Genomic DNA, 15,334 nt, shown 5'->3' with positions numbered 1-15,334 from the left:
TGTGGGGCTGCGGGCGCAGAGCTGCGCAAAGAGAGCTACAGGCTGGGGCCAAAACCGCTGTGCTGAAACGGGACAGGACGCCTGGGGACCCTGCACCACAGGAGACTGAGGGCTGAGCTGAGGGGGGCTCAGTCTCACAGACTCGGTCCCGCCACCGCCATTTCCGGCCGACTCCGATGAGGCCTCCCCAGTCTCCGGACGCCCTGACCCGCACACTCAGCATTTCTCGGCTTTGTGGGTGTCCTGGAGTCTTAGCTATGAATGTTCCAATACCAGCAGGTCACAGGGCGACGGAGGCTGAGGCTGTGGCAGAATCACCCAGACCTCCTGGAGCGGAGCACGCAGGTCAGTGAAGTACTAACCCCAAGCTCTGCCTGGAGCGAAAGACAAAGGCCCCGCCAGATACCGGGAGCCGCCCCTTCCTCTCTGGCTGTGAATCTGATTGGACAGTTTCCACCCCAGCGCCCTGATTGGATAGAGCTCCAGGCCCCGCGCCCTCAGGCCTTGAGTGACAGAAGATGCTACCAGACAGTGCACTGAATGAGGCAAGAGTGACAGACTCTTGGCTCCAGTCATTTCCAGCAAGGGCTTTCTCTCTGTGCTGGGCTTAGCTCTGCCTGGGGGTAATTTTTTAATCTTGTGTATAAGGTTAGGTCCACTTATAAATTTTATACACACACATATATGTTGTTTACAAATGGAAACACTATAATGACAACTATTTTAATATTTAATATTTCATAACCTTTCCGGCCCCTATCTTCTGAGTAGGCAACCTGAGATTTTAAAAGAAAAGCAATCCTCTAAAACATAAAATGTTAGCCGTGTGTGAATTTTAAATATTTTAGTAGCCACATTAAATATAATAAAAAGAAACAAGTGAAATTATTTATTTTTTAACCCAGTACATCCAAAATATTATTATTTTAACCCATTTATGCCTGAGGTTGCAATTTTTAAAATTTTTGCAATCAGACGTTGGCAATGACCTTGAGCAGTGGGATATAAATAACTCCCATATGCTTAGTGTTCCAATAATGGAACACTGGGAATAAATGTGTGATCAATATATAATTATTATTATTATCATCATCTTTTTTTGAGACAGAGTTTTGCTCTTGTTGCCCAGGCTAGAGTGCAATGGCGTGATCTCGGCTCACTGCAACCTCTGCCTCCTGGGTTCAATCACTTCTCCTGCCTCAGCCTCCCAAGTAGCTGGGATTACAGATGTGTGCCACCACACCCAGCTAATTTTGTATGTTTAGTAGAGACAGGGTTTTGCCATGTTGGCCACGCTGGTCTTGAACTCCTGGCCTCAGTGATCCACCCATCTCGGCCTCTCAAAGTGATGGGATTACAGGTGTGAGCAACCGCACCCAGCCCAATATATAATAATAATAATAATTATTATTATTTTGAGATGGAGTCTCACTCTGTCGCCCAGGCTGGAGTGCAGTGGCATGATCTCGGCTCACTGCAAGCTCTGCCTCCTGAGTTCATGCCATTCTTCTCCCTCAGCCTCCCGAGTAGCTGGGACTACAGGCACCCACCACCACGCCCGGCTAATTTTTTGTATTTTTAGTAGAGACGGGGTTTCACCATGTTTGCCAGGATGGTCTCGATATCCTGACCTCATGATCCGCCCGCCTCGGCCTCCTAAAGTGCTGGGATTACAGGCGTGAGCCACCGTGCCTAGCCCAATATGTAATTATTAATAGAGTGATTTTTGGTTCTAAATCTTCTTAACTGACTCTATTTCATATCTTCAGCACATCTCATTTTAAATCAGCCACATTCCAGGTACCCAGTAGCCTCAAATGGCAAGTAGCTGGCACATTGAAGTGCATCTCTGAAGACTCTGACTCTCTGACCTCAAAGAGGTAAAGAACCTGAATATCCTTTTTCTGCTGGAAGTGAGAGAACAGCCTCTGCCTATAAACTTCTCTGTTCAGGCCCAAGGGTGGGAGGCACAGTGCCCTTAGACAGAGCAGCAGCTGCAAGCAGGAAGTGTCCACATGTAGACCACTGTGTCCCAGTTGCTGTTTGGAGGGGATTTCTCTTCCAAATATCAGACAGTAAACAAGGGATGATAGGGCCTCAGAAGGAGGAAACCCCATGTCTTCAGGTCTCTTCACAGTGTTGGCCTCCAAAGTTTAGATGTGGAGGAAATAGATTAAAGGCTGATATGGTTTGGCTCTTTGTCCCAACCCAAATCTCATCTTGAGTTGTAATCCCCACATGTCGGGGAGGGGCCTTGTGGGAGGTGATTGAGTCGTGGGGGCAGACTTCCTCTTGCTGTTCTCTGATAGAGTTCTCAGGAGATCTGGTTGTTTGATAAGTCTGTAGTGCTTTCTCTCTCTTTCACTCTCTCCTGCCACCTTTTGAAGACATGCCTTTCTTCCCTTTTGCCTTCTGCCATGATTATACGTTTCCTGAGGCCTCCCCAGCCATGCAGAATTTTGAGTCAATTAAATCTCTTCATAAACTACTCTGTTTCAGGTAGTTTTTGTTTGTTTGTTTTTTGGGGTTTTTTTTTGACAGAGTCTCACTCTGTCGCCCAGGCTGGAGTGCAGTGGCGTGATCTCTGCTCACTGCAACTTCCACCTCCCATGTTCAAGCAATTCTTCTGCCTCAGCCTCCCGAGTAGCTGGGATTACAGGTGCCTGCCACTACACCCAGCTAATTTTTTGTGTTTTTAGTAGAGACGGGGTTTCACTGTGTTAGCCAGGACAGTCTCGATCTCCTGACCTTGTGATCCACCTGCCTCAGCCTCCCAAAGTGCTGGGATTACAGGCATGAGCCACCGTGCCTGGCCTGAGGTATGTCTTTATAGCAGTGTGAAAATAAATTAATACAAAGGTCAACTCCTTATTTTGCTATTTGGCCTCGGACCTAATTGTCTGGCTGTAGCTGTATGTTTTTCTCCTGTGGTATGGGGCACTGTGTGAGTTTAAGCACCAATTATATACATCTACTTGCTCTTCTGTATAATTCAATACCATCTAACAGAAATCTAACTTTAAATAAAGGGAAAAGAAAATCAATACTTATAAGGTGCCAACCATTTGCAGGTTATTTGTAATGAATCTTTTTGGAATCCTGATACCCTGTCTATAATGAATGTTTATGTTAGTAAGGTATAACTGCATAACAAGCTATCCTAAAACTTACTAGCTCATCATTGAACTGGTTAGAAATTTAGGCTGGGCTTCAGGCATGAGTGATCAGCTGCTGGCAGATTGGGTGGTTCTGCTTCTGAGAGTGAGCTACCTGTCAACTGGGGCACTTCAATTTTTCTCCCTGTGATACTTTTATTTTTCAGCAAGCAAAAATGTGCTTTTAAGACCCATTTTAGAAACATTTAAGACCTTTTGAGCCTAGGCTCAAAACTGACATGCTGTCATTTCACAGTTTTGGCCTGTGCAAATAAGGCCAGAAAGATCCAAGATTTGGAAAACAGATCCTGTCTCTTGATGGGAACTATTATAAAATCATATGCTAAGGGCATGGATATGAGAATGAATAAAAATAATTGTTTTTTTCAATCAATTTTATTATGCTTTTTTTTTGGAGATGGAGTCTCACTCTGTCGCTCAGGCTGGAGTGCAGTGGCGTGATCTCGGCTCACTGCAAGCTCCGCCTCCCGCGTTCATGCCATTCTCCTGCCTCAGGCTCTGCAATAGCTGGGACTAAAGGCGCCCGCTACCAAGCCCGGCTAATTTTTTTGTATTTTTTTAGTAGAGATGGGGTTTCACCGTGTTAGCCAGGATGGTCTCGATCTCCTGACCTCGTGATTCGCCCGCCTCTGCCTCCCAAAGTGCTGGGATTACAGGCATAAGCCACTGTGCCCGGCCTATTATGCTTTTATTTGCAGATAAGGTTTATGTAACTGTCCCACAGCTACTAAGCAGCTGGGCTGGGATTAAGGATTAACTCTATCTGAGTCCAGAGCTCATGCACTTCCACAGACCACACTACTCAGCCACGTTTTCTAGTCCATCAAGACTCTGGAGGCTGGGTGCGTGGCTCACGCCTGTAATCCCAGCACTTTGGGAGGCCTAGGTGGGAGGATCACCAGGTCAGGAGATTGAGACCATCCTGGCTAACACGGTGAAACCCCGTCTCTACTAAAAATACAAAACAATTAGCTGGGCGTGGTGGTGGACACCTGTAGTCCCAGCTACTAGGCAGGCTGAGGCAGGAGAATGGCATGAACCCAGGAGGCGGAGCTTGCAGTGAGCCGAGATCGCACCACTGCCCTCCAGCCTGGGCAACAGAGAGAGACTCCGTCTAAAAAAACAAACAAACAAAAACAAAAACAAACAAACAAAAAACTCTGTAGAGGGACACTTCTGAAATAGAAGCAAGATTATGTTTTATTCTCATCCCATCCAGTTAGCACTCTTGGGGAATTCATTCCCTCTAGAGAATGCTGCTGAAGTCTCTTGGAAAAACTATAAACAATTTGAGAAAATGGCTGAACACTGTGTTTAGGAAATTAAGGCCTAATATTATGTTTTTTATTTCTCATTATAAGAGAAATTTGAAAACACCTATAATGCACTCCACACATCTGCAAAATCTTTGTATCTCTTTCTGGTAGTTCTAGGCTATTTATAATTTTCAACACAGAAGAAATCAAATTACTGTGCCTGAAACAACCTCTTACTCAAAAGGTAAGTGACATAGATAGAGCTGCTGATATTTTCTCCAGCTGCAATTTAGCCAAACAGCTGTGTATACTTTGAAGGGCAAAGATGTTTTCTAAGCCCACAAATTTAGGAGCAGCTATGGGGCAAAGCCTGAAGCACACATAACAATCACACACAAGCAATGCATTCTTCACCCTGAATAAATGCTTCTTACCCTTGCCTGGATATTAGAGCAACCTGGAGGTGGGGTGTTTAAAGTCCCCAAACTCAAGTTGCAATGGCACAATTAGCCAAAATCCCAGAGTGAGACCCAGGAAACAATGTGCTTTAAAGCTCTCCAGGAGGTTACAGTCACAGCCAAACTCCCAAATCACTGCTTGACATGAACATCATTTGGTGAGCTAGTTTAAAATATTTTCCAAATAAATGCAAAAGTGTTTGCTGTTGAGTGTGGCCTTTCAGTCTTCATTGTGTACCTACTTTCTATCATTTGTAGAACTGACCTCTGCTACTTGTTTTGTTCCTGATTCAAACCAGTTCTGTACAGACTGGGTGCACACTGTGTGCAGGGCACTGTGCTAGGCGGCCTGGCCTTGGTGGGTACTATTGTGGGGAGAAGACTTTGCTGTAAAAAATTGCATCCTCCAAATTAAAACAGTGCTACTTAATTGAGGTAGAAACTGGAAGACCTTATGGGTCTCCCAAGAGAAAGAACATAAAGATATACCTTGGAATATTAATATCCATCTCAGAATACCTGAATGAAAATGCCCCACTTTAAAACAAAATAATACCAAACATTACTGTAATTCTGAAATATTAAGTTAGGATTAAATATGTAATATTTAAATTTTTATTAATGTATAACATACATACAGAAATACATGCACAAAGCATTAATATAAAGCTTAATAAATAATTGTAAGGCAAACACATTTGTTTAACCATAGAATAGAATTAGCCTTGTTTATGCCCCCAACCACCATTTTCAGCCTCTTTTCCTTCTCCTCCCTAAAGGTAATCACAATCTTTTTTTGTTAATTTTATTTTTATTATTTTTAAAATTTTACTTTAAGCTCTGGGATACATGTGCAGAACATGCAGGTTTGTTACATAGGTATACATGTGACACGGTAGTTTGCTGCACCTATCAACTGGTCATCTGGGTTTTAAGCCCCACATGCATTAGGTATTTGTCCTAATGCTCTCCCTCCCCTTGCCCCCTCAGGCAGGCCTCAATGTGTGATGTTCCCCTCCCTGTGTCTATGTGTTCTCATTGTTCAGCTCCCACTTATGAGTGAGAACGTGCGGTGTTTGGTTTTCTGTTTCTGTGTTAGTTTGCTGACAGTGATGTCTTCCAGCTTCATCCATGTCCCTGCAAAGGACATGAACTCATTTTTTATGGCTGCATAGTATTCCATGGTGTATATGTGCCACATTTTCTTTATCCAGTCTATCATTGATGGACATTTGAGTTGGTTCTGAGTCTTTGCTATTGTGAACAGTGCCACAGTAAACATATGTGTGCATGTGTCTTTATAGTGGAATGATTTATAATCCTTTGGGTATATACCCAGTAATGAGATTGCTGGGTCAGATGGTATTTCTAGTTCTAGATCCTTGAGGAATTGCCACACTGTCTTCCACAATGGCTGAACTAATTTATTCTCCCACCAACAGTGTAAAAGGATTTCTATTTCTCCACATCCCCTCCAGCATCTGTTGTTTCCTGACTTGCTAATGATCTCCATTCTAACTGGTGTGAGATGGTATCTCATTGTGGTTTTGATTTGCATTCTCTAATGACTAGTGATGATGAGCTTTTTTGCTTTTTTTCTTTTTTTTTGAGTTAGAGTCCTTCTCTGTCACCCAGGCTAGAGTGCAGTGGTGCAATCTCAGCTGGCTGCAAACTCCACCTCCCAGGTTCAAGCAATTCTCCTGCCTCAGCCTCCCAAGTAGCTGGGATTACAGGTGCCTGCCACTGTGCCTGGCTAATTTTTATATTTTTTAGTAGAGACAGGGTTTCACCATCTTGACTAGGCTGGTCTTGAACTCCTGACCTCGTGATCTGCCCACCTTGGTCTCCCAAAGTGCTGGGATTACGGGCGTGAGCCACTGCTCCGGGCCTGATGAGCTTTTTGTCATATGTTTGTTGGCCACATAAATGATTTGTTTAAGTTCTTTGTAGATTTTGGATATTAGACCTCTGTCAGATGGGTAGCTTGCAAAACTTTTCTCCCATTCTATAGGTTGCCTTTTCACTCCGATGGTAATTTCTTTTGCTATGCAGAAGCTCTTTAGTTTAATTAGATCCCATTTGTCAATTTTAGCTTTTGTTGCAATCGCTTTCAGTGTTTTAGTCATGAAGTCTTTGCCCATGCCTATGTCCTGAATGGTATTGCCTAGGTTTTCTTTTAGGATTTTTATGATTTGGGGTTTTACATTTAAGTCTTCAATTCATCTTGAGGATTGTCTTGGCTATACGGGCTCTTTTTTGGTTCTATACGAAATTTAAAGTAGTTTTTTCTAACTCTGCAAAGAAAGTCACTGGTAGCTTGATGGGAATAGCATTGAATCTGTAAATTACTTTGGTCAATATGGCCATTTTCATGATATTGATTCTTCCTATCCATGAGTATGTAATGTTTTTCCATTTGTTTGTGTCCTCTCATTTCCTTGAGCAGTGGTCTGTAGTTCTCCTTGAAGAGGTCCTTCAAATGCCTTGTAAGTTGTTTTCCTAGATATTTTATTCTCTTTGTAGCAATTGTGAATGAGATTTCAGTCATGATTTGGCTCTCTGCTTGTCTATTGTTGTTGTTTAGGAATGCTTGTGTGTTTTTTTTGTTTCTTTTTGTTTTTGAGACGGAGTCTTGCTCTGTCACCCAGGCTGGAGTCCAGTGGTGCGACCTTGGCTCACTGCAACCTCCGCCTCCTGCATTCAAGCGATTCTCCTGCCTCAGCCTCATGAGTAGCTGGGATTACAGGCACACAACATCATGCCTGGCTAATTTTTGTATTTTTAGTAGAGACGGCATTTCACCATGTTGGCCAGGATGGCCTCGATCTCTTGACCCCATGATCTGCCCACCTCAGCCTCCCAAAGTGCTGGGATTACAGGCACGAGCCACCATGCCAGGCCTATGCTTGTGATTTTTGCACATTGATTTTGTATCCTGAGACTTTACTAAAGTTGCTTATCAGCTTAAGGAGTTTTTGGGCTGAGATGATGGGGTTTTCTAAATATACAATCATGTCATCTGCAAACAGAGACAATTTGACTTCCTGTCTTCCTATTTGAATACACATTATTCCTTTCTCTTGCCTGATTGCCCTGGCCAGAACTTACAATATGATGTTGAGTAGGAGTGGTGAGAGAGGGCATCCTTGTCTTGTGCCGGTTTTCAAAGGGAAAGCTTCCAGCTATTGTTCATTCAGTATGATATTGGCTATGGGTTTGTCATCAATAGCTCTTATTATTTTGAGGTGTGTTCCATCCATACCTAGTTTTTAAAGAGTTTTTAGCATGAAGGGATGTTGAAGTTTATCAAAGGCCCTTTCTCCATCTATTGAGATAATCATGTGGTTTTTGTCATTGGTTCTGTTTATGTGATGGATTATGTTGGTTGATTTGTGTATGTTGAACCAGCCTTGCATATCAGGGATGAAGCCCACCTGATCATGGTGGATAAGCTTTTTGATGTGCTGCTGGATTTGGTTTGCCAGTATTTTATTGAGGATTTTTGCATTGATGTTCATCAGGGATATTGGCCTGAAATTTTTTTTTTTATTGGGTCTCTGCCAGGTTCTGGTATCAGGATGATGCTGGCCTCATAAAATGAGTTAGGGAGGAGTCCCTCTTTTGCTATTGTTTGAAATCATTTCAGAAGGAGTGGTACTAGCTCCTCTTTGTACCTCTGGTAGAATTCAGCTGTGAATCCATCTGGGCCTGGGCATTTTTTGGTTGGTAGCCTGTTAATTACTGCCTCAGTTTCAGAACTTGCTATTGGTTTATTCAGGGATTCATCTTCTTCCTGGTTTAGTCTTGGGAGGGTGTATGTGTCCAGGAATTTATTCATTTCTTCTAAATTTTCAAGTTTATTTGCATAGAGGTGTTTATAGTATTCTCTTATAGTAGTTTGTATTTCTGTGGGATCAGTGGTAATAGCCCCTTTATCATTTTTTATTGTGCCTATTTGATTCTTGTCTCTTTTCTTCTATACTAGTCTAGCTAGTAGTCTATCTATTTTGTTAATCTTTTCAAAAAACCAGTTCCTAGATTAATTGATTATTTGAAGGTTTTTTGTGTCTCTATCTCCTTCAGTTCTGCTCTGGTATTAGTTATTTCTTGTATTCTGTTAGCTTTTGAATTTGTTTGCTCTTGCTTCTCTAGTTCTTTTAATTGTGATTTTAGGGTGTTGATTTTAGATCTTTCCAGCTTTCTGTTGTGGGTATTTAGTGCTATAAATTTACCTCTTAACACTGCTTTAGCTGTGTTAGATTCTGGTCCCAGAGATTCTGATACACTGTGTCTTTGTTCTCATTGGTTTCAAAGAACTTATTTACTTCTGCCTTTATTTCATTATTTACCCAGTAGTCATTCAGGAGCAGGTTGTTCAATTTCCATGTAGTTGTGAGGTTTTGAATGCGTTTCTTAATCCTGAGTTCTAATTTGATTGTCCTGTGGTCTGAGAGACTGTTTGTTATGATTTTCATTCTTTTGCATTTGCTGAGGAACGTTTTACTTCCAATTATGTGGTCAATTTTAGAATATGTGCTGTGTGGCACTGAGAAGAATTTATATTCTGTTGATTTGGTGTGGAGAGTACTGTAGATGTCCATTAGGTCTGCTTGGTCCAGAGCTGAGTTCAAGTCCTGAATATCCTTATTAATTTTCTGTCTCCTTGATCTGTCTAATATTAACAGAGGGGTGTTAAAGTCTCCCACTATTATTGTGTGGGAGTCTAAGTCTCTTTGTAGGTCTCTAAGAACTTGTTTTATGAATCTGGGCACTCGTGTATTGGGTGCTTATATGTTTAGGATAGTTAATTCTTCTTGTTGCATTGATCCCTTTACCATTATGTAATGCCCTTCTTTTTATTTTTTGATCTTTTTTGGTTTAAAGTCTATTTTATCAGAGACTAGGATTGCAACCCCAGCTTTTTTTTTTCTTTTCATTTGTTTGGTAAATATTCCTGCATACCTTTATTTTGAGCCTATATGTGTCTTTGCATGTGAGATAGGTCTCCTGAATACAGCACACTGATAGGTCTTGACTCTTTATCCAGTTAGCCAGTCTATGTCTTTAAATTGGGGCATTTAGCCCATTTAAATTTAAGGTTAATATTGTTATGTGTGAATTTGATCCTGTCATCATGATGCTAGCTGGTTATTATTCATGTTAGTTGATGCAGTTTCTTCATAGTGTCATTGGTCTTTATATTTTGGTGTGTTTTTGCAGTGGCTGGTACCAGTTTTTCCTTTCCATATTTAGTGCTTCCTTCAGGAGCTCTTGTAAGGCAGGCATGGTGGTGATGAAATCCCTCAGCATTTGCTTGTCTGTAAAGGATTTTCTTTCTCATTCGCTTATGAAGCTTACTTTGGCTGGATATGAAATTCTGGGTTGAAAATTCTTTTCTTCAAGAATGTTGAATATTGGCCCGTACTCTCTTCTGGCTTGTAGGATTTTCACAGAGAAATCTGCTGTTAGTCTGATGGGCTTACCTTTGTAGTTAACCTGACCTTTCTGTCTGGCTGCCCTTAACATTTTGTCCTTCATTTCAACCTTGGAGAATCTGACGATTATGTGTCTTGGGGTTGCTCTTCTTGAGGAGTATCTTAGCAATGTTCTCTGTATTTCCTCAATTTGAATGTTGGTCTGTCTTGCTAGGTTGGGGAAGTTCTCCTGGGTAATATCCTGAAGTGTGTTTTCCAACTTGGTTCCATTCTCCCTGCCACTTTCAGATACACCAACCAATCACAGGTTTGGTCTTTTCATATAGTGCTATATTTCCTGGAGGATTTGTTCATTCCTTTTCATTCTTTTTTCTCTAAGCTTGTCTTCATGCCTTAGTTCAGTAAGTTGATCTTCAATCTTTGATATCCTTTCTTCTGTTTGATTGATTCAGCTATTGACACTTGTGTATGCTTCATGAAGTTCTTGTGTTTGTGCTGTGTTTTTCAGCCCCATCTGGCCATTTAAGTTCCTCTCTAAACTGTTTATTCTAGTTAGCAGTTCCTGTAACCTTTTATCAAGGTTCTTAACTTCCTTGCATTGGGTTAGAATATACTCTGTTAGCTCAGAGGAGTTTGTTATTATCCACCTTCTGAAGCCTACTTCTGTCAATTCATCAGTCTGATTCTCCAGCCACTTTTGTGCCCTTGCTGGAGAGGAGTTGTGGAGAAGAGGCATTCTGGTTTTTGGAATTTTTAGTGTTTTTATACTGGTTTTTACTCGTCTTCAGGGATTTATCTACCTTTGATCTTTGAGGCTGATGAGGTTTGGATGGGGTTTTTGTGGGGGGGTCCTTTATGTTTTTGTTGATGTTGTGGCTTTCTGCTTGTTAGCTTTTCTTCTAACAGTCAGGCCCCTCTTCTGCAGGTCTGCTGCAGTTTGCTGGAGGTCCACTTCAGACCCTGTTCACCTGGGTATCACCAGTGGAGGCTGCAAAACAGCAAAGACTGCTGCCTGCTCCTTCCTCTGGAAGCTTCATCCCAGAGGGGCACTGGCCTGATGCCAGCTAGAGCTCTCCTTTATGAGGCGTCTGTTGAACCCTGTTAGGAGATTTCTCTCAGTCAGGAGGCTCAGGGGTCAAGGACTCACTTGAGGAGGCAGTCTGTCCCTTAGCAGAGCTGGTGTGCTGTGCTGGCAGAATCCCTCTTGTCAGGATCAGCTGCTCTCTTCGGAGCCAGCAGGCAGGAACAATTAAATCAGCTGAAGCTGTGCCCACAGCTGCCCCTTCCCCCAGGTGCTCTTTCCCAGGGAGATGGGGGTTTTGTCTGTAAGTCCCTGACTGGGGCTGTTACCTTTCCTTCAGAGATGCCCTGCCCAGTGAGGAGGAATTTAGAGAAGCAGTCTGACCACAGCTGTTTTGCCACATCCAGCCCAGACCTTTCAGCCTCCTTAGCAATTTCAGGGGAAAATCTCCTACTAAAGCCTCAGTAATGGGGGTGGATGCCCTTCCCAAGCTCAATCGCCCAGGTCAACTTCATACTGCTGTGCTAGCACTGAGAATTTCAAGCCAGTGGTTCTCAGCTTGCTTGGCTCTGTGGGAGTGAGACCTGCTGAGAGAGACCACTTGGCTCCCGGGCTTCAACCCCCTTTCCAGGGTGAGTGAACGGTTCTGTCTCGCTGGGGTTCCAGGTGCCTCTGGGGTATGAAAAAAAAACTCCTGCAGCTAGCTCAGTGTCTGCCCAAACAGCCACCCAGTTTTGTGCTTGAAACCCAGGGCCCTAGTTGTGCAGGCATAGGAGGAAATCTCCTGATCTGCAGATTGCAAAAACTGTGGGAAAAGCATAGTAACCCAGCTGGGCAGCACAGTTCCTCATGGCTTCCCTTAGCTGTGGGTAGGGAGGAAGGATCCCAGTCCCTTGCACTTCCCAGGCAAAGTGACGCCCCACCCTGCTTCTGCTCACTCTCTGTGGGTTGTACCCACTGCCTAAGCAGTCACAATGAGATGAACTGGGTACCTCAGTTGGAAATGCAGAAATCACCTGCCTTCTGCATTGGTCTCTTGTTGGCAGCTGCAGACTAAAGCTGTTTCTATTTGGCCATCTTGTCCACTCCCTACAATTTTTTTTTTTATAGAATCTTGCTCTGTTGCCCAGGTTGGAGTGCAGTGGCATGATCTTGGCTCACTGAAACCTCCACCTTCTAGGTTCAAGCAATTCTCATGCTTCAGCCTTCCGAGTAGCTGGGATTACAAGTGTGAACCACCATGCCTGGCTAATTTTTGTGTTTTTAGTAGAGACAGGGTTTCACCAAGTTGCCCAGGCTGGTTTCGAGCTCCTGACCTCAAGTGATCTGCTCACCTTGACCTCCCAAAGTGTTGAGATTACAGGTGTGAGCCATTGTGCTTAGCCAGGAACCACAATCTTCAGAGCTAATGTTGTAGATCAACTTTATCTCTTCATACATGTGTTTTATTCAGAATACTTTAAACATTTACACAATAACCATAATAGCATAATAGACTGATGCTCAACTTCAATATCTGCTAATTGTGTGTCTTTTTTTTTTTTTTGAAACAGAACCTCACTGTCAACCAGGCTGGAGTGCAATGGCACAATCTTGCCTCACTGTAACCTCCGCCTCCTGGGTTCAAGCAATTCTCCTGTCTCAGCCTCCTGAGTAGCTGCCATTACAGGAGCGTGCCATCATGCCTGGTTAATTTTTGTCTTGTTTTGTTTTGTTTCTTTGAGACAGAGTCTCACTGTCACCCAGGCTGGAGTGCAGTGCCATGATTTCGGCTTACTGCAACCTCCATCTCCCAGGTTCAAGCAATTCTGCTGCCTTAGCCTCCTGAGTAGCTGAGACTATAGGTGCATGCCACCATACCCGGCTAATTTTTTGTATTTTTAGTAGAGACAGGGTTTCACCGTGTTAGCCAGGATGGTCTCGATCTCCTGACCTCATGATCTGCCCGCCTCAGCCTCCCAAAGTGCTAGGATTACAGGCGTGAGCCACCACGCCTGGCCTAATTTTTATATTTTTAGTAAAGATAGGATTTCACCATGTTGGTCAGGCTGGTCTAGAACTCCTGACCTCAGGTTCTCTGCCTGCCTCGGCCTCCCAAAGTGCTGGGATTACAGGCATGAGCCACTGCACCTGGCCTATGTGTCATTTTTGTTTAATCTCTACTTCAATCTATTCCCCATTTCCACTTTTTTCTCAGTTTTTGTGTGTGTGTGTGAGATAGGATGTATATGCATTGAAACGTACCATCTTAGTTATACCTTTTAGACAAACCAGTACACCCATATAATTATTTCCCCTTTTAAGAATAGAATTACTCCAACATAACAAACATTAATGTGCATGTGAATCACCTGGAAATACATAAAATCCAGGTTTTGATACAACATACCTGTATCTTGCCTGAAATTTTGTATTTCTAACAAACTACAGACCAACAGAGTACATGGTAACTGCAAAGGTTTCTTTTATCTAAAGTGTATAAAATTTGATAAATAAAATTATGAAAAATTGACCTCAGGTAAAAGAACAAATTAAAACAGGTGTGCAATATGGTATCTGTAAGAGCATTTGGTTAACAATGACTCACATTCATAGTTGGCCTTTGCAGAATTACCCAAAACTCAGTCATTTACACACCAAGTGTACATAATTTTCATAGCTTCTCATTAAAATTAGATTGTAATGCCTTTATAAAAATCTGACTGAATTTCCTTATAAAATTAAGTAGCAACATTTTTATATAACATTATAAATTCTATTTATGTTAAACATAAACTTACATAATTTTATTAGGCAGTGTCTGTGTGTCTACCACCCAATATTATTTTGGGTTCCAGCATTTGCACAGGCACCTCAGCTAAGGAGCACAGATTAACCAGAACCAAGATGTTCCCTGCATCTTCTTGTTTCTCAGGGTATCCGTTTATCAGTCAACCAAGTTACGTAAGAATGGAGGTCATGTATTCCCTAGCATAGAGGGTCTCATGGGCACTCTCCTTAGAGGAGGAAGAGACTGGGAGATCCAGTTAGGGGGTACTTCCTTGGACATGGGCTAAGCCCCCTAAGAGGTAAGGGCTCTGATCAGCAGGTGCAAACTTCTCAGGAGGGAAAATGATGCCGCCATTCTGAACCTGGAGCTCCACCAGCCCTTGTCCCATCTCAAGACAATTCTGAGAGTTTACTCTAGAACACGTCTGGATTGTGGAGGTTGGGAAACAATATGGGCTTTGATGGAACTGAGGTAAGGTCTCCCATGGGGAGGGAGGTGATCGATGCTCAGCATTCTTGGTGACCTGTGGACAAAGGGTTGCCTCTTTAGGTCCAAGTTCATTTTCACTCCAGAGGAGGCTTGAGTGTCTGAATGGCTCCCAGATCGCATCTATGATTCTTTTGGAGAGTGGGGTCTGGAAAGTACTGCAGCATTTTTGGAAAATTCTGAAAAGTTCATTTGGGAGTCTGGGAAGGCCTCTTGCCTCATTCCTGAATGCTAGATTTGCTGTCCTGGCCACATATATGCTCGACAGCAAGCAATCTGAGTTTGCATTTATACCAAGACAACCATAAGACAGGTTGTAGTGGCCAGGACAGGTGTCTTGGTGGCACACTAGGGTACGTTATGAGAGCAAACTTCAAGCCTGTTGATAGTCAGCTTGGCAAAGAGGGTTGAGTCCTGGCCCAAGTGGTTAGGTAAAGCATGGGGCCAATTAATAAATCCACCTTCAGTTCTTCAGCTGTTCATGAATTAAGAGAGAAACCAGTTCATGACTTGATAAGAGGCCCTGCTAGGCGGATGGATGACACTCTGGGTTTATTGACTTCCGGCTAACTCATGACAACAGATTCAGAACAAATCTATTCTCAGGATTTGTGGATAGGCACTACCCTGCTAGAATGATGTGGGAGATATGGTGTTCAAATAAAAGGTGTTAGCCACCCCTAAAAATTAAGAGCAAAATTACAAACTTAATTACAAAAAGACACGGACCTA

This window comes from Pan troglodytes, chromosome 20 (genome assembly GCF_028858775.2).
Source record: "Pan troglodytes isolate AG18354 chromosome 20, NHGRI_mPanTro3-v2.0_pri, whole genome shotgun sequence".
NCBI lineage: Eukaryota > Metazoa > Chordata > Mammalia > Primates > Hominidae > Pan > Pan troglodytes.
The sequence above is the reverse complement of the archived record's forward strand: the minus strand, read 5'-3'. Positions refer to the sequence as shown.